This window comes from Malaclemys terrapin, chromosome 15, assembly GCF_027887155.1.
Source record: "Malaclemys terrapin pileata isolate rMalTer1 chromosome 15, rMalTer1.hap1, whole genome shotgun sequence".
Classification (NCBI taxonomy): Eukaryota; Metazoa; Chordata; order Testudines; family Emydidae; genus Malaclemys; species Malaclemys terrapin.
The window spans coordinates 35083159-35102244 of NC_071519.1; the positions used below are offsets into that span (position 1 = coordinate 35083159).

The window sequence follows — 19086 nt, forward strand, 5'->3', positions numbered from 1 at the left end:
GCTGTGACTGTTGGTGTTACTGTGGTCTCTGTTCATCAAGTGGGGCCGAAGTAGATGGGATTCGAGAGGGAGACCAGTATGAGGACAAGATTTGAAGCACAAATAGAGGTTTGTGTAGTGATGGCTCATGCTTGGCTTTTGCAGCTGCGCTTCCAGAAGAATTTTCCAGGACCCCTATCTCGAGAAACTGGGAGAAGTGGACATGAGCAGACGGGACATCCCTGTAAGCAGACATGTACACCCTTGTAAGCAGACATGAACAGTTCTCAGCTTTCTGACTCCCGCATAACTGGCTGTGAGTAAGGGATCAGTGCTTTGAATTCCTCATCTGTGCTCGCTGTAGTATTCTTCACAGGCCATGTGCTTTCTCATTGGGTACGGGACTCTGTGAGATTATGGCTGGGGAGGGGCCAGAGTCTGCTGGGTAGAGTGATTATATTGGATGCCATTGTAAGGGGTGCGTTTTAGTTGTAATGCTAAAGGGGTAATGGGAGGGAGGGGTTGGGGCGGGACGCTGCCGTTTAGGACAGGCGAAAAGAATAGCCTATGCGACGCGCCCACTGAGGTGGTAACTTATTTGTTTTTCCTCCTTGTGCCGGGATTAGTACCGAGAGAAAAGAAATCAAATGTCAGAGTTTACTCCCCTCCTTGGATGGAAAGCGAGCGAGTGCCGTGAGCCCGCGAGCATTGTTGATGCAAGTCAGGAGCCATCCAGTTAGCAGTGGAGCAGTCGCTATTGTCAGTGAAATAAATGTCTGGTTTGGTGAGGGCTCTGCGTAGGGCCCCTCTGGCCCCAGGTAGGGACGGCCCGTTAGCTGGGGCTGGGTTTGTAAGAAATGGTTCCTAACCAGCTGTGGTTATGAGAGAGACAAGGTCCCTATTTTCAGGGGCTGCTTATTTCTCTGCACAGTTGCAGTGTGTCCTCGGCAGCGGAAGGTTGCATCCAGGCAGATGACTCCAGGTGGTGAGTTGCTTCCCTTGCTCCCATTTTTTTTCTTTGTCTCTCTCTTGTCTAGTGTGTTGACCAACTTTCTCACTCTCTTTCCTCTCCTCTCCTCATGCCGTCTCCCTTCGTAGGACCACGGGCATCCGTGCTAGGTGTGCATCCTAGCCAGGTCTCGGGAGCCACGGAGAAGTAGGAGCGGATGAAAACCATGCGGGGCAGTGGGCGCTAAAGTGGAGCTGTGATTGTCTGTGGTTACTCGGTCTCTGTTCATCGAGTGGGGCTGATGTAGATGGGACTGGAGAGGGAGGCAGGGATGAGGACAAGACTCGACGCACCAATAGAGCTCTGTGTAGTGATAGTTCTTGCTTGACTTTATTAGTTTGCAGAGGAATCGTCCAGGAGCCCTAGCCGGACAAGAATATGGCAGAAGTGGACCTGAGCAGTCTGGACATCCTTCTAAGGAGACATGAATAGGCCTCATGTTTCCGCCTTCTGCATCGCTGGCTGTGAGTAAGAGGTCAGTGCTTTGAATTCCTCATCTGTAGTCGCTGTAGTTTTCTTCACAGGCCGTGTGCTTCCTTGTTAGTTACGAGGCTCTGGGATTAAGGCTGGGGAAGGGACAAGATCTTGCCAACTGAGATGGTAACGGATTTGTTTTTTCGCCTTGTGCTGGGTTTAGGACCGAGGGAAAAGAAGTCACGCCTCAGAGTCTCAAGCCCTCATGTGATGGAAAGCGAGCCAGAGCAACGAAACCGTGAGCATTGTTGATGCCACGCAAAAGCCGTCCTACTGGGAGGGGAACGGCCGCCACTCTCAGTGAGATAAGTGTCTGGTTTGGTGATTGCTGTGTTAACAGCCCACCTTGCTCCTGCTAGGGACGCCACATGAGCTGGGGCTTGGTTTGTAAGAAAATGTTCTTGACTAGCTGTGGTTATGAGGGGAGCAAGGTCCTCATTTTCAGGGTCTGCTCATTTCTCTGGCCAGGAGTGGTGTCTGCTACGCAGCGGAAGGTTGCATCTAGGAGGATGACTCCAGGTGGTGAGTTGCTTGCCTTCCTCCCAGTCTGTCTCTCTCTCTTCTCTAATGTGTTGGCCAACTTTCTCACTGACCTCTCCTCTCCTCTCCTCTCCTCTCCTCTCCTCTCCTTGTGCCGTCTCCCTTCGTAGGACACGGGCAGGCATGCTAGGTGTGCATCCTAGCCAGGTCTCGGGAGCCATGAAGAAGTAGGAGCAGACGAAAACCATGTGGGGCAGTGAGCGCTAAAGTGGAGCTGTGACTGTCTGTGTTTACTCGGTCTCTGTTCATCGAGTGGGGCTGATGTAGATGGGACTGGAGAGGGAGGCAGGGATGAGGGCAAGACTCGATGCACCAATAGAGCTCTGTGTAGTGATAGTTTTTGCTTGACTTTTAGTTTGCAGAGGAATCATCCAGGAGCTCTAGCCGGACAAGAATATGGCAGAAGTGGACCTGAGCAGCCTGGACATCCTTCTAAGGAGACATGAATAGTCCTCATGTTTCTGCCTTCTGCATCACTGGCTGTGAGTAAGAGGTCAGTGCTTTTGAATTCCTCATCTGTACTCACTGTAGTTTTCTTCACAGGCCGTGTGCTTCCTCGTTGGGTATGAGGTTATGGGATTAAGGCTGGGGAAGGGATAAGAATCTCCTGAGGAAAGTGAGTATTTTGAGTGCCGTTACAATGGGTACCTTCTAGTTGCAGTTGTAACGTAGTAATGGGAGATGGGTTGAGGGTGGAGATGTGAAATGAAGAGACTACGCGACATTGCAGACGGAGATGCTAATATTTTTGGTTTTCCCACCCTCTGTTAGCTTTAGTACCAAGGAAAACGAAGTCACACGTCAGAGTCTACTGCCCTCATGCGATGGAAAGCGAGCAAGAGCATTGAGACTCTGAGCATTGTTGATGCCACACAAAAGCCGTCCATCTGGGAGCTGAGGAGACGCCGCTATCAGTGAAATAGGTGTCTGGTTTGGTGAGGGCTCTGTTTACGCCCAACCTGAGTCCAGGATGGGAAGCCCACTAAGTTAGGGCTGGGTTTGTATGAAAAGGTTCCTGACTAACTGTGGTTACGAGGGGGAAAAGGTCCCTATTTTCAGAGGTTGCTCGTTTCTCTGGTCAGGAACAGTACCTCCTCCGGAGTGGAAGGTTGGATTCAGGAGGATGACTCCAGGTGGTCAGTTGCTTACCTTCCTGCCACTTTTTTTCCTTCTCTCTCTCTCTCTCTTCTCTAGTGTGTTGGCCAACTTTCTCATTCTCTTTTCTCTCTGTTCCTCGTGCCGTCTCCCTTCGTAGGAGACGGGCAGGCTTGCTAGGTGTGCATCCCCGCAGGCCAGGTTTCGGGAGCCATGGAAAAGTAGGAGGGGATGAAAATCATGCAGGGCTGTGTCTGTTGGTGTTAACTCGGTCTCTGTTCATCGAGTGGGGCTGATGTAGATGGGACTGGAGAGGGAGGCAGGGCTGAGAGCAAGATTTCCAGCACCAATAGAGCTCTGTGTAGTGATAGTTTTTGCTTGGCTTTATTAGTTTGCAGAGGAATTGTCCAGGAGCCCTAGCCGCACAAGAATATGGCGGAAGTGGACCTGTGCAGCCTGGACATCCTTCTAAGGAGACATGAATAGTCCTCATGTTTCTGCCTTCTGCATCGCTGGCTGTGAGTCAGAGGTCAGTGCTTTGAATTCCTCATCTGTAGTCGCTGTAGTTTTCTTCACAGGCCATGTGCTTCCTTGTTAGTTACGAGGCTCTGGGATTAAGGCTGGGGAAGGGACAAGAATCTCGTGAGCAAAGTGAGTATTTTGGGTGCCGTTACAATGGGTGCCTTGTAGTTGCAGTTGTAACGTAGTAATGGGAGATGGGTTGAGGATGGAGCCGTGGGATAAGGGAGATGTGAAATGAAGGAGACTACGCGACGTTGCAGATGAAGATGCTAATTTTTTTTGTTTCCCGCCTCCCGCTGGGTTTAGTACCAAGGGAAACGAAGTCACGCGTCAGAGTCTACTGCCCTCATGCGATGGAAAGCGAGCGAGAGCGTCGAGACTCTGAGCATTGTTGATGCCACGCAAAAGCCGTCCCTCTGGGAGCTGAGGAGACGCTGCTGTCAGTGAGATAAGTGTCTGGTTTCATGAGGGCTCTGCTCACGCCCAACCTGAGTCCAGGTAGAGAAGCCCAGTACAGTAGGGCTGGGTTTGTATGAAAAGGTTCCTGACTAGCTGTGGTCACGAGGGAGAAACGGTCCCTATTTTGAGAGATTGCTCATTTCTCTGGTCAGGAACGGTGTCTCCTCTGCAGCAGAAGGTTGCATCCAGGAGGATGACTCCACGTGGTGAGTGCTTACTTTCCTCCGATGTTTTCCTTTCTCTCTCTCTCTCTCTCTCTCTCTCTCTTCTCTAGTACGTTGGCCAACACACAACCTCTAGCTCTCTCTGTCTGTCCTTGCCTTTCCTCGTGTTGTCTCCCTTCGTAAGACACGGGCAGGCGTGCTACGTGTGCATCCCCACAGGCTTTGTCTCAGGAGCCATGGAGAAGTAGGAGGGGACAAAAATCATGCAGGGGAGTGGGTGCGAGAGTGGAGCGGTGACTGTCGGTGTGAACTCGGTCTCTGTTCATCGAGTGGAGCTGATGTAGATGGGACTGGAGAGGGAGGCAGGGATGAGGGCAAGACTCGACGCACCAATAGAGCTCTGTGTAGTGATAGTTTTTGCTTGGCTTTATTAGTTTGCAGAGGAATCGTCCAGGAGCCCTAGCCGGACAAGAATATGGCAGAAGTGGACCTGAGCAGTCTGGACATCCTTCTAAGGAGACATGAATAGGCCTCATGTTTCCGCCTTCTGCATCGCTGGCTGTGAGTAAGAGGTCAGTGCTTTGAATTCCTCATCTGTAGTCGCTGTAGTTTTCTTCACAGGCCGTGTGCTTCCTTGTTAGTTACGAGGCTCTGGGATTAAGGCTGGGGAAGGGACAAGATCTTGCCAACTGAGATGGTAACGGATTTGTTTTTTCGCCTTGTGCTGGGTTTAGGACCGAGGGAAAAGAAGTCACGCCTCAGAGTCTCAAGCCCTCATGTGATGGAAAGCGAGCCAGAGCAACGAAACCATGAGCATTGTTGATGCCACGCAAAAGCCGTCCTACTGGGAGGGGAACGGCCGCCACTCTCAGTGAGATAAGTGTCTGGTTTGGTGATTGCTGTGTTAACAGCCCACCTTGCTCCTGCTAGGGACGCCACATGAGCTGGGGCTTGGTTTGTAAGAAAATGTTCTTGACTAACTGTGGTTATGAGGGGAGCAAGGTCCTCATTTTCAGGGTCTGCTCATTTCTCTGGCCAGGAGTGGTGTCTGCTACGCAGCGGAAGGTTGCATCTAGGAGGATGACTCCAGGTGGTGAGTTGCTTGCCTTCCTCCCAGTCTGTCTCTCTCTCTTCTCTAATGTGTTGGCCAACTTTCTCACTGACCTCTCCTCTCCTCTCCTCTCCTCTCCTCTCCTTGTGCCGTCTCCCTTCGTAGGACACGGGCAGGCATGCTAGGTGTGCATCCTAGCCAGGTCTCGGGAGCCATGAAGAAGTAGGAGCAGACGAAAACCATGTGGGGCAGTGAGCGCTAAAGTGGAGCTGTGACTGTCTGTGTTTACTCGGTCTCTGTTCATCGAGTGGGGCTGATGTAGATGGGACTGGAGAGGGAGGCAGGGATGAGGGCAAGACTCGATGCACCAATAGAGCTCTGTGTAGTGATAGTTTTTGCTTGACTTTTAGTTTGCAGAGGAATCATCCAGGAGCTCTAGCCGGACAAGAATATGGCAGAAGTGGACCTGAGCAGCCTGGACATCCTTCTAAGGAGACATGAATAGTCCTCATGTTTCTGCCTTCTGCATCACTGGCTGTGAGTAAGAGGTCAGTGCTTTTGAATTCCTCATCTGTACTCACTGTAGTTTTCTTCACAGGCCGTGTGCTTCCTCGTTGGGTATGAGGTTATGGGATTAAGGCTGGGGAAGGGATAAGAATCTCCTGAGGAAAGTGAGTATTTTGAGTGCCGTTACAATGGGTACCTTCTAGTTGCAGTTGTAACGTAGTAATGGGAGATGGGTTGAGGGTGGAGATGTGAAATGAAGAGACTACGCGACATTGCAGACGGAGATGCTAATATTTTTGGTTTTCCCACCCTCTGTTAGCTTTAGTACCAAGGAAAACGAAGTCACACGTCAGAGTCTACTGCCCTCATGCGATGGAAAGCGAGCAAGAGCATTGAGACTCTGAGCATTGTTGATGCCACACAAAAGCCGTCCATCTGGGAGCTGAGGAGACGCCGCTATCCGTGAAATAAGTGTCTGGTTTGGTGAGGGCTCTGTTTACGCCCAACCTGAGTCCAGGATGGGAAGCCCACTAAGTTAGGGCTGGGTTTGTATGAAAAGGTTCCTGACTAACTGTGGTTACGAGGGGGAAAAGGTCCCTATTTTCAGAGGTTGCTCGTTTCTCTGGTCAGGAACAGTACCTCCTCCGGAGTGGAAGGTTGGATTCAGGAGGATGACTCCAGGTGGTCAGTTGCTTACCTTCCTGCCACTTTTTTTCCTTCTCTCTCTCTCTCTCTTCTCTAGTGTGTTGGCCAACTTTCTCATTCTCTTTTCTCTCTGTTCCTCGTGCCGTCTCCCTTCGTAGGAGACGGGCAGGCTTGCTAGGTGTGCATCCCCGCAGGCCAGGTTTCGGGAGCCATGGAAAAGTAGGAGGGGATGAAAATCATGCAGGGCTGTGTCTGTTGGTGTTAACTCGGTCTCTGTTCATCGAGTGGGGCTGATGTAGATGGGACTGGAGAGGGAGGCAGGGCTGAGAGCAAGATTTCCAGCACCAATAGAGCTCTGTGTAGTGATAGTTTTTGCTTGGCTTTATTAGTTTGCAGAGGAATTGTCCAGGAGCCCTAGCCGCACAAGAATATGGCGGAAGTGGACCTGCGCAGCCTGGACATCCTTCTAAGGAGACATGAATAGTCCTCATGTTTCTGCCTTCTGCATCGCTGGCTGTGAGTAAGAGGTCAGTGCTTTGAATTCCTCATCTGTAGTCGCTGTAGTTTTCTTCACAGGCCATGTGCTTCCTTGTTAGTTACGAGGCTCTGGGATTAAGGCTGGGGAAGGGACAAGAATCTCGTGAGCAAAGTGAGTATTTTGGGTGCCGTTACAATGGGTGCCTTGTAGTTGCAGTTGTAACGTAGTAATGGGAGATGGGTTGAGGATGGAGCCGTGGGATAAGGGAGATGTGAAATGAAGGTGACTACGCGACGTTGCAGATGAAGATGCTAATTTTTTTTTGTTTCCCGCCTCCCGCTGGGTTTAGTACCAAGGGAAACGAAGTCACGCGTCAGAGTCTACTGCCCTCATGCGATGGAAAGCGAGCGAGAGCGTCGAGACTCTGAGCATTGTTGATGCCACGCAAAAGCCGTCCCTCTGGGAGCTGAGGAGACGCTGCTGTCAGTGAGATAAGTGTCTGGTTTCATGAGGGCTCTGCTCACGCCCAACCTGAGTCCAGGTAGAGAAGCCCAGTACAGTAGGGCTGGGTTTGTATGAAAAGGTTCCTGACTAGCTGTGGTCACGAGGGAGAAACGGTCCCTATTTTGAGAGATTGCTCATTTCTCTGGTCAGGAACGGTGTCTCCTCTGCAGCAGAAGGTTGCATCCAGGAGGATGACTCCACGTGGTGAGTGCTTACTTTCCTCCGATGTTTTCCTTTCTCTCTCTCTCTCTCTCTCTCTCTCTTCTCTAGTACGTTGGCCAACACACAACCTCTAGCTCTCTCTGTCTGTCCTTGCCTTTCCTCGTGTTGTCTCCCTTCGTAAGACACGGGCAGGCGTGCTACGTGTGCATCCCCACAGGCTTTGTCTCGGGAGCCATGGAGAAGTAGGAGGGGACAAAAATCATGCAGGGGAGTGGGTGCGAGAGTGGAGCGGTGACTGTCGGTGTGAACTCGGTCTCTGTTCATCGAGTGGAGCTGATGTAGATGGGACTGGAGAGGGAGGCAGGGATGAGGGCAAGCCTCGACGCACCAATAGAGCTCTGTGTAGTGATAGTTCTTGCTTGACTTTATTAGTTTGCAGAGGAATCGTCCAGGAGCCCTAGCCGGACAAGAATATGGCAGAAGTGGACCTGAGCAGTCTGGACATCCTTCTAAGGAGACATGAATAGGCCTCATGTTTCCGCCTTCTGCATCGCTGGCTGTGAGTAAGAGGTCAGTGCTTTGAATTCCTCATCTGTAGTCGCTGTAGTTTTCTTCACAGGCCGTGTGCTTCCTTGTTAGTTACGAGGCTCTGGGATTAAGGCTGGGGAAGGGACAAGATCTTGCCAACTGAGATGGTAACGGATTTGTTTTTTCGCCTTGTGCTGGGTTTAGGACCGAGGGAAAAGAAGTCACGCCTCAGAGTCTCAAGCCCTCATGTGATGGAAAGCGAGCCAGAGCAACGAAACCGTGAGCATTGTTGATGCCACGCAAAAGCCGTCCTACTGGGAGGGGAACGGCCGCCACTCTCAGTGAGATAAGTGTCTGGTTTGGTGATTGCTGTGTTAACAGCCCACCTTGCTCCTGCTAGGGACGCCACATGAGCTGGGGCTTGGTTTGTAAGAAAATGTTCTTGACTAGCTGTGGTTATGAGGGGAGCAAGGTCCTCATTTTCAGGATCTGCTCATTTCTTTGGCCAGGAGTGGTGTCTGCTACGCAGCGGAAGGTTGCATCTAGGAGGATGACTCCAGGTGGTGAGTTGCTTGCCTTCCTCCCAGTCTGTCTCTCTCTCTTCTCTAATGTGTTGGCCAACTTTCTCACTGATTCTCCTCTCCTCTCCTCTCCTCTCCTCTCCTCTCCTCTCCTCTCCTCTCCTTGTGCCGTCTCCCTTCGTAGGACACGGGCAGGCATGCTAGGTGTGCATCCTAGCCAGGTCTCGGGAGCCATGAAGAAGTAGGAGCAGACGAAAACCATGTGGGGCAGTGAGCGCTAAAGTGGAGCTGTGACTGTCTGTGTTTACTCGGTCTCTGTTCATCGAGTGGGGCTGATGTAGATGGGACTGGAGAGGGAGGCAGGGATGAGGGCAAGATTTCCAGCACCAATAGAGCTCTGTGTAGTGATAGTTTTTGCTTGGCTTTATTAGTTCGCAGAGGAATTGTCCAGGAGCTCTAGCCGGACAAGAATATGGCAGAAGTGGACCTGAGCAGCCTGGACATCCTTCTAAGGAGACATGAATAGTCCTCATGTTTCTGCCTTCTGCATCACTGGCTGTGAGTAAGAGGTCAGTGCTTTTGAATTCCTCATCTGTACTCACTGTAGTTTTCTTCACAGGCCGTGTGCTTCCTCGTTGGGTATGAGGCTCTGGGATTAAGGCTGGGGAAGGGACAAGAATCTCGTGAGCAAAGTGAGTATTTTGGGTGCCGTTACAATGGGTGCCTTGTAGTTGCAGTTGTAACGTTGTAATGGGAGATGGGTTGAGGATGGAGCCGTGGGATAAGGGAGATGTGAAATGAAGGAGACTACGCGACATTGCAGATGAAGATGCTAATTTTTTTTGTTTCCCGCCTCCCGCTGGGTTTAGTACCAAGGGAAACGAAGTCACGCGTCAGTCTACTGCCCTCATGCGATGGAAAGCGAGCGAGAGCGTCGAGACTCTGAGCATTGTTGATGCCACGCAAAAGCCGTCCCTCTGGGAGCTGAGGAGACGCTGCTGTCAGTGAGATAAGTGTCTGGTTTCATGAGGGCTCTGCTCACGCCCAACCTGAGTCCAGGTAGAGAAGCCCAGTACAGTAGGGCTGGGTTTGTATGAAAAGGTTCCTGACTAGCTGTGGTCACGAGGGAGAAACGGTCCCTATTTTGAGAGATTGCTCATTTCTCTGGTCAGGAACGGTGTCTCCTCTGCAGCAGAAGGTTGCATCCAGGAGGATGACTCCACGTGGTGAGTGCTTACTTTCCTCCGATGTTTTCCTTTCTCTCTCTCTCTCTCTCTCTCTCTCTTCTCTAGTACGTTGGCCAACACACAACCTCTAGCTCTCTCTGTCTGTCCTTGCCTTTCCTCGTGTTGTCTCCCTTCGTAAGACATGGGCAGGTGTGGTACGTGTGCATCCCCACAGGCTTTGTCTCGGGAGCCATGGAGAAGTAAGAGGGGACAAAAATCATGCAGGGGAGTGGGTGCGAGAGTGGAGTGGTGACTGTCTGTGTGAACTCGGTCTCTGTTCATCGAGTGGGGCTGATGTAGATGGGACTGGAGAGGGAGGCAGGGATGAGGGCAAGACTCGACGCACCAATAGAGCTCTGTGTAGTGATAGTTCTTGCTTGACTTTATTAGTTTGCAGAGGAATCGTCCAGGAGCCCTAGCCGGACAAGAATATGGCAGAAGTGGACCTGAGCAGTCTGGACATCCTTCTAAGGAGACATGAATAGGCCTCATGTTTCCGCCTTCTGCATCGCTGGCTGTGAGTAAGAGGTCAGTGCTTTGAATTCCTCATCTGTAGTCGCTGTAGTTTTCTTCACAGGCCGTGTGCTTCCTTGTTAGTTACGAGGCTCTGGGATTAAGGCTGGGGAAGGGACAAGATCTTGCCAACTGAGATGGTAACAGATTTGTTTTTTCGCCTTGTGCTGGGTTTAGGACCGAGGGAAAAGAAGTCACGCCTCAGAGTCTCAAGCCCTCATGTGATGGAAAGCGAGCCAGAGCAACGAAACCGTGAGCATTGTTGATGCCACGCAAAAGCCGTCCTACTGGGAGGGGAACGGCCGCCACTCTCAGTGAGGAAAAAAATGTCTGGTTTGGTGATTGCTGTGTTAACAGCCCACCTTGCTCCTGCTAGGGACGCCACATGAGCTGGGGCTTGGTTTGTAAGAAAATGTTCTTGACTAGCTGTGGTTATGAGGGGAGCAAGGTCCTCATTTTCAGGGTCTGCTCATTTCTCTGGCCAGGAGTGGTGTCTGCTACGCAGCGGAAGGTTGCATCTAGGAGGATGACTCCAGGTGGTGAGTTGCTTGCCTTCCTCCCAGTCTGTCTCTCTCTCTTCTCTAATGTGTTGGCCAACTTTCTCACTAACTCTCCTCTCCTCTCCTTGTGCCATCTCCCTTCGTAGGACACGGGCAGGCATGCTAGGTGTGCATCCTAGCCAGGTCTCGGGAGCCATGAAGAAGTAGGAGCAGAAGAAAACCATGTGGGGCAGTGAGCGCTAAAGTGGAGCTGTGACTGTGTGTGTTTACTCGGTCTCTGTTCATCGAGTGGGGCTGATGTAGATGGGACTGGAGAGGGAGGCAGGGATGAGGGCAAGACTCGATGCACCAATAGAGCTCTGTGTAGTGATAGTTTTTGCTTGACTTTTAGTTTGCAGAGGAATCATCCAGGAGCTCTAGCCGGAAAAGAATATGGCAGAAGTGGACCTGAGCAGCCTGGACATCCTTCTAAGGAGACATGAATAGTCCTCATGTTTCTGCCTTCTGCATCACTGGCTGTGAGTAAGAGGTCAGTGCTTTTGAATTCCTCATCTGTACTCACTGTAGTTTTCTTCACAGGCCGTGTGCTTCCTCGTTGGGTATGAGGCTCTGGGATTAAGGCTGGGGAAGGGACAAGAATCTCCTGAGGAAAGTGAGTATTTTGAGTGCCGTTACAATGGGTACCTTCTAGTTGCAGTTGTAACGTAGTAATGGGAGATGGGTTGAGGGTGGTGATGTGAAATGAAGAGACTACGCGACATTGCAGACGGAGATGCTAATATTTTTGGTTTTCCCACCCTCTGTTAGCTTTAGTACCAAGGAAAACGAAGTCACACGTCAGAGTCTACTGCCCTCATGCGATGGAAAGCGAGCAAGAGCATTGAGACTCTGAGCATTGTTGATGCCACACAAAAGCCGTCCATCTGGGAGCTGAGGAGACGCCGCTATCCGTGAAATAAGTGTCTGGTTTGGTGAGGGCTCTGTTTACGCCCAACCTGAGTCCAGGATGGGAAGCCCACTAAGTTAGGGCTGGGTTTGTATGAAAAGGTTCCTGACTAACTGTGGTTACGAGGGGGAAAAGGTCCCTATTTTCAGAGGTTGCTCGTTTCTCTGGTCAGGAACAGTACCTCCTCCGGAGTGGAAGGTTGGATTCAGGAGGATGACTCCAGGTGGTCAGTTGCTTACCTTCCTGCCACTTTTTTTCCTTCTCTCTCTCTCTCTCTTCTCTAGTGTGTTGGCCAACTTTCTCATTCTCTTTTCTCTCTGTTCCTCGTGCCGTCTCCCTTCGTAGGAGACGGGCAGGCTTGCTAGGTGTGCATCCCCGCAGGCCAGGTTTCGGGAGCCATGGAAAAGTAGGAGGGGATGAAAATCATGCAGGGCTGTGTCTGTTGGTGTTAACTCGGTCTCTGTTCATCGAGTGGGGCTGATGTAGATGGGACTGGAGAGGGAGGCAGGGCTGAGAGCAAGATTTCCAGCACCAATAGAGCTCTGTGTAGTGATAGTTTTTGCTTGGCTTTATTAGTTTGCAGAGGAATTGTCCAGGAGCCCTAGCCGCACAAGAATATGGCGGAAGTGGACCTGCGCAGCCTGGACATCCTTCTAAGGAGACATGAATAGTCCTCATGTTTCTGCCTTCTGCATCGCTGGCTGTGAGTCAGAGGTCAGTGCTTTGAATTCCTCATCTGTAGTCGCTGTAGTTTTCTTCACAGGCCATGTGCTTCCTCGTTAGTTACGAGGCTCTGGGATTAAGGCTGGGGAAGGGACAAGAATCTCGTGAGCAAAGTGAGTATTTTGGGTGCCGTTACAATGGGTGCCTTGTAGTTGCAGTTGTAACGTAGTAATGGGAGATGGGTTGAGGATGGAGCCGTGGGATAAGGGAGATGTGAAATGAAGGAGACTACGCGACGTTGCAGATGAAGATGCTAATTTTTTTTGTTTCCCGCCTCCCGCTGGGTTTAGTACCAAGGGAAACGAAGTCACGCGTCAGAGTCTACTGCCCTCATGCGATGGAAAGCGAGCGAGAGCGTCGAGACTCTGAGCATTGTTGATGCCACGCAAAAGCCGTCCCTCTGGGAGCTGAGGAGACGCTGCTGTCAGTGAGATAAGTGTCTGGTTTCATGAGGGCTCTGCTCACGCCCAACCTGAGTCCAGGTAGAGAAGCCCAGTACAGTAGGGCTGGGTTTGTATGAAAAGGTTCCTGACTAGCTGTGGTTACGAGGGAGAAAAGGTCCTTATTTTCAGAGGTTGCTCATTTCTCTGGTCAGGAACCGTGTCTCCTCTGCAGCAGAAGGTTACCTCCTGGAGAATAACTCCAGGTGCTTGCTTTCCTCCCATGTTTTTCTCTCTCTCTCTCTTCTCTATTATGTTGGCCAACACACTCTCCTCTCCTCTCCTCTCCTCTCCTCATTCCCGTTTGTAGAACACTGGTTGGTGTGCATCCCCACAGGCCAGGTCTCGGGATCCATGGAGACATAGGAGTGGAAGAAAATCATGCAGGGCTGTGGGCGCTAAAGTCGAGCTGTGACTGTTGGTGATAACTTGGTCTCTGTCCATCGAATGGGGCCGAGGTAGATGGGATTGGAGAGGGAGGCCAGGATGAGGGCAAGATTTGAAGCACCAGTAGAGCTTTGTGAAGTGATGGCTCATGTTTGGCTTTTGCAGCTGCGCTTCCAGGGGAATTTTCCAGGAGCCCCAGCCTGAGGAGAAAGTGGCAGAAGTGGACATGAGTGGACAGACTGGACAGCCTTGTAAGCAGACATGAACTGTCCTCAGTTTTCTGACTTCCGCATAACTGGCTGTGAGTAAGCGGTCAGTGCTTTGAACTCCTCGTCTGTGCTCGCTGTAGTATTCTTCACAGGCCATGTGCTTCCTCGTTGGGTACGGGTCTCTGTGAGATTTAGGCTGCGGAGGGGCCAGAGTCTGCTGTGCAGAGTGATTATTTCGAGTGCCGTTGAAAGGGCTGCTTTTTAGTTGTAATGCTAAAGGCATAATGGGGTGGGGGAGGAAGATACGTGGCGGAGCGCCATCGTGTGGGAGCGGCGAAAAGAATAGCCTACGCGACGTTGCCCACTGAAATGATAACTTTATTTGTTTTTCCTCCTTGTGCCGGGTTTAGTACCGAGGGAAAAGAAATCAAACCTCAGAGGTTACTCCCCTCGTCGGATGGAAAGCGAGCGACAGCGGTGAGCCTGCCAGCATTGTTGATGCAAGTCAGGAATCGACCATTTGGCAGTGGAGCTGTCGCTACTGTCAGTGAGATAAGTGTCTGGTTTGGTGAGGGCTCCAGGTAGGGACGCCCCGTTAGCTGGGGCTGGGTTTGTAAGAAATTGTTTCTGACCGGCTGCACTTACGAGAGACAAGGCCCCCATTTTCAGGGTCTGCTCATTTCTCTGGCCAGGAGCGGTGTCTCCTACGCAGTGGAAGGTTGCATCTAGGAGGATGACTCCAGATGGTGAGTTGCTTGCCTTCCTCCCATTTTCTCTCTCTCTCTCTCTCTCTTTTCTCCGGTGTGTTGGCCAACTTTCTCACTCTCCTCTCTTCTCCTCGTGCCATCTCTCTTCGTAGGACACGGGCAGGCGTGCTACGTGTGAATCCCCACAGGCTATGTCTCGGGAGCCATGGAGAAGTAGGAGGGGATGAAAATCATGCAGGGCTGTGACTGTCGATGTTAACTCGGTCTCTGTCCATCGAGTTGGGCCAACGTAGATGGCATTGGAGAGGGAGACTAGGATGAGGGCAAGCTCTGAAGCACTAATAGAGCTTTGTGCAGTGATGGCTCATGTTTGGCTTTTGCAGCTGCGCTTCCAGAGGAATTTTCCAGGAGCCCGATCTTGAGGAGAAAGTGGCAGAAGTGGACATCCTTGTAAGCCGACATGAACAGTCCTCCGCTTTCTGACTCCCGCATAACTGGCTGTGAGTAAGTGGTCAGTGCTTTGAATTCCTCGTCTGTGCTCGGTGTAGTATTCTTCACAGGCCGTGTGCTTCCTCGTTGGGTACGGGATTCTGTGAGATTACGGCTGGGGAGGGGCCAGAGTCTGCTGTGCAGAATGATTATTTCGGGTGCTGTTGCAAGGGGTGCTTTTTGGTTGTAATGCTAAAGGTGGAATGGAGAGGGTTGAGGGCGGAGGACTGCCCTGTCACCATTTGCTACACCCACAATTTCCCATTCCTGGGTCTTTGGGAAAGGGAGTTGTGACAGATGGGTTGGACTTTGTCAGAGTTTGAACCAGTGTTCCCTCTAATTTTTCCTTCTCATGTGTGGAAGGAATTTTATGTGCACCAATATGGAGGTGATATTACCTCCATATTGGTGCACGTAACAAAATGCATGTGGTGGGTGTGGGGCCGAGGCTTTGGGAGTGTGAGACGGGGCTCAGGGCTGGGGAAGAGTGAGGTGCGAGGGGGTGAGGGCTCCATCTGGGGGTGTGGTCTCAGGGCTGGGGATGAGGGGTTTGGGGTCCAGGCTGCCCTGGGACTACAGGAAGCGGGGGAGAGGACTCCCCGCAGCTCTCTCTCCCCGCAGCAGCACCTGGGCTGGGGGTAGAGGCACCTCTCCCTAATGCGTCAGCTCCAGGGCTGGGGCCACAGGATAGGTGCTTCTTCCCCAGCCGCAGCAGGTCCGGGGCTGGGGGAGAGGCATGTCTCCGCGCCACAGCCCTGAGTCCCTGCACAGTGCTTAATATGCTGCTGCGCAGCTTAGAGGTAACTTAGTGATTTCACACAAGTTGAAACCTATTTTAATACATTTTTTCTAAATTAGCAAAATCTTGTTTTACTTGTGTGTAAATTTTAAAAAGAGGTTTCACAGGAGCAACGGCTGTCCACCCCTCGCTTGGTCTAGAGTCAGCCATTTCTGCCAACCAGCAATTCAAGCACCAGTGAAGTCATGTGATCATAAAAATAGACTTGATAATGTTTTGGTTTTTAATAATGTATTAAATATGGTAAATGAGAGTCACAATAAAACCCTAGGAAGTGTTATAAGAAGATATGAAGGTTTCTTGAAAAGTTAAGAATTAAAAGGTATGAAACTCCATTTCCTGGAGGTAATGGGAAAGAGTGGCCAGTTCAGGGAATCGGAACAGCTGAGCAGACCAATTTGTGAACCTCTCTGTGCAGATGTCACTTGTATGTAAACACCTGAATGAAGACTGTGAGTATTTAAAGAGCAGGGTGTATGCGGGGGAGAGGGAAGGTGTCAGAAACTCACTACATCATTTCAGAGAGGGAAGAGCAGCCTTGTCTAGACCTTCCCCGCTCCCCCCCACCACCTTCCTTTTGCCCCTGTTACTGTACATGGTCAGCTTGCTCCAGCATCCTCAACAGCAAAGTAACTGATTCTGCTGGGGAGTGTTTTAGAACACTACAGCAGCTCGGGGGGGCTCTTGCTGTGGCTCAGGTGTGATGTTCCAGGCTGTAATCCTGACCAGTGTGGGGCTATGTCACTTGACCTGCAACGAGGGGGGGGTGCACCTCACTGTGCTTCTCTGTTATAGCTCTGACTTGGGTAGCTCACAAACAGCCTGTCAGCGTGATGCTCCCTGCCCCCCTCCCCCCCCCAAGTGTCTGTGTGTGGCTACGACTCTGATCCCAGAGCTTGTCAGCACTCACCAGTCACACTTTGGCTTCCATCAGATCTGGGCTACCACATGCAGGGTGACCCCAACACACTCCCTGTCCTGAATTTTACCCCAAAAACGTGTTGTGCACTGTCCAGCCATCTCCTGGACAGGCCAGATAGATTAGGTCTGTTGTACCTCTAGGAGGTCAATATACAAAAATCTGCCACCTTGTGGATAATTCCATTTACAGTTCACAACACTGGATTAGTTTTGGTTCAAGAATAAAATAAGTTTTTTTAACTACATAGAGAGGTTTTAAGTGAACAAAAGTAATAAGGCATTAAAGAAGAAATGGTTACAAGAAAAAATAAAGATAAAATGCTTTCTAAACTTAACGAACTAGGCTTGTGAAGTCCCTTCCCACAGGTTCCAGTAATATTGCTGCCCAAACCCTCAGGCCAGGATCTGCTTCCAGGGTCCAGCAGCTGTTTCTCTGATCATCTTAGGTGAAAGGGAGATTAGGAGGGAGAGAGAACTTGGGTGTTTTTGCCCTTCCCTTTTATAGCTCGGTCACCATTTGAAAAACATTTTCCTGAGTGTTCACCTTAGGTTAAGGGTTTTCTTGCTGAGAGCATGGAATTTGGTGGAAGAAGGAGGCTTTGTGCTGTTTCTGTTCATCCGTGTATACTGCTTCTTTCTTCCCTCTCTTATCCTCTGTGGAATCTGTTTACAGCTGAAATGCAAATTGAGGCAAACGCACATCCCTTTCTTTAGGACAGGTGTGCTTGATCACTTCCACCTAATCAGGCTATGTGAATTGGAACTTGTGCTTTTAATACCCTATAGGTGGAATTTCATAACTTTACACAGACTGTTGCTACCGCCATTTCACCAAAATAGTATTGATCACTGAGTTTCAAATGCTACCTCACAAGGCATATTTTGTCCAAAGATTGTTACAATAGTGTGTAGGGTGTGAATACAGGGGTGCATTTGGCCACTGTGGGTTGGGAATTATCCATTTGTGAAGGGCTCGCTAACCTTACCCTTCCCTGGAAATTGCCAGACAATGAAGGGAAATGGAGAATTCTTGCTCCAATCCTGAATTGCTGGAAATCCCAGGCTCGCTGGAGCTGGTTTGATTTCCCAGTGGAGTCAGTTTTTCTCCCTGGTGGATTATGATTTTCCCCATTGTAGTTAGTTGCAATTTGTCTACTTCCCCACAGACCCTCACTAGCTTCTCTAGGCGTTATCTCATTGCTTCAAATTAAAACTGCTGCCCTTTGGGTCTGTATGTTCTGGGGTATTTGCTGTCATGAGTGACTGTGCTGGCTTGGGCAGGTGCTGGGCAAGGTGGGGGTTGTAAATTTCTGATGAAGAATGTAAATAAAATTACCCTGTGACAAACAGTGGCATTTGGCTCTTTTCTTAAAGTGTGAAATAGCAACCAGGGGTCACTGCCTAAATGGGGGGGAGGGGGATGGATGGACACACATGGCACTGTCCCACCTGTGACACCTCAGCACTTTGAGTCCCCAAATCATTGTACCTGCCATCATTCATTAACAGTGCCTCCCCTCCACTCCTTACAGCAATCCAAGCTGTAGAAAGTTGATGTGCTGAGAATACGGTGTAGCACATGGAGAGCTTGCAACAGAGCAAGACCCTGGGAAAAGACTCCCTGGCACTCTGTAGTCTCCCATGGGTTGGGGAAGATCCATCTCGGGGGAGGGTTGGTCTGCCCCAATGCAACCCAGAGGGAGGGTCCACACCTCCTATCAGGATCAGTGGGATGCACTCTCTTGCCCCCCGTGGTCTCGTATGAGTCATATAGGATCTGTCTGACCCAGGGATGATCCATGCCATGCTGAGGAGAGTTCATGCTGCCTGCCAGGCTCAAGGTGTCACTCCTCCTCCTCTTCATGGGGACTTTGGGGAGATTCTTGTTGATGTAACAGGATCACAGAGCACGAGTGGTTGGTTGAGTATCTTCGGGACTATGGGATCTGGGCCCGAGAGGTGTGAACTCAGAGTCATGGCTCCGGGCTTAAGAGAAAAGGGGCTGAGACTAGAGATGCACTGTCACCCTACAGCTCCACTACTGCAGCACCCAAAAGCCTCACTCAGGTCCGGGCCTCATTGTGTTGGGTGCTGCATGGAAAATCAGTGAGAAACAGAGATGTCTGGAGATGGATAGATGAGCATCTCTGGCATACAGAGGAGGGGTGGAGAGGTGTGTGTGGCACATGGAGGACAGATGGTGATGCTGCAGGCTGACAGGGTTGTGGGTTTGGCTGGTGGCTGATTGCCACAGCAGCTCCTGGCTCCCCATTTGCTGTGCTGTTTTTGATGCTGACCCATCTCTTGCAGCCACCACCAAGCCAAGCCTGGCCACAGAGCAGCGCTACACCAGGTCCATGGACCAGCTGCACACTGTGCTCCTTAGCTGCTCAGGGACGGACAAGCACGTGGGTTCCTGGCTGCTGAACAACCTGCCCCTCTCCTGCACCCAGAGTAGCCTACTCATCACAGAGACCAAGACCAGCCCCCAGCTGCCCTGGCAGCCACTGTCCCTAATGTGGAGAGCCTGATGTCGGGTGGGGGGAAACATCCCAGTATCTCCTCTGTAGTGTCAGGACGTACTGTTA

At 50.9% G+C, this 19086-nt stretch overlaps 2 long non-coding RNA genes across 9 annotated transcripts; both read left to right on the forward strand.

The window, feature by feature from the left end:
• Positions 1–550: 550 nt before the first annotated feature.
• LOC128823280 (uncharacterized) lies at positions 551–4599 on the forward strand. Of its 2 annotated transcripts, XR_008441719.1 has the most exons (4): positions 551–1463; positions 1626–2495; positions 2774–3626; positions 3926–4599. It is a non-coding gene; the product is annotated as an uncharacterized LOC128823280 (long non-coding RNA). The 2 variants fall into 2 exon arrangements; XR_008441718.1 differs by having other exon boundaries at positions 1626–3626.
• Positions 4600–7018: 2419 nt separating this feature from the next.
• On the forward strand, positions 7019–17850 carry LOC128823472 (uncharacterized). 7 transcript variants are annotated; one of them, XR_008441748.1, is made up of 7 exons: positions 7019–8159; positions 8322–10392; positions 10555–11529; positions 11685–12537; positions 12837–13674; positions 13993–14793; positions 15674–17850. It is a non-coding gene; the product is annotated as an uncharacterized LOC128823472 (long non-coding RNA). The 7 variants fall into 7 exon arrangements; XR_008441749.1 differs by having other exon boundaries at positions 13993–14789; XR_008441747.1 differs by having other exon boundaries at positions 13993–14328; positions 14673–17850.
• Positions 17851–19086: the final 1236 nt, after the last annotated feature.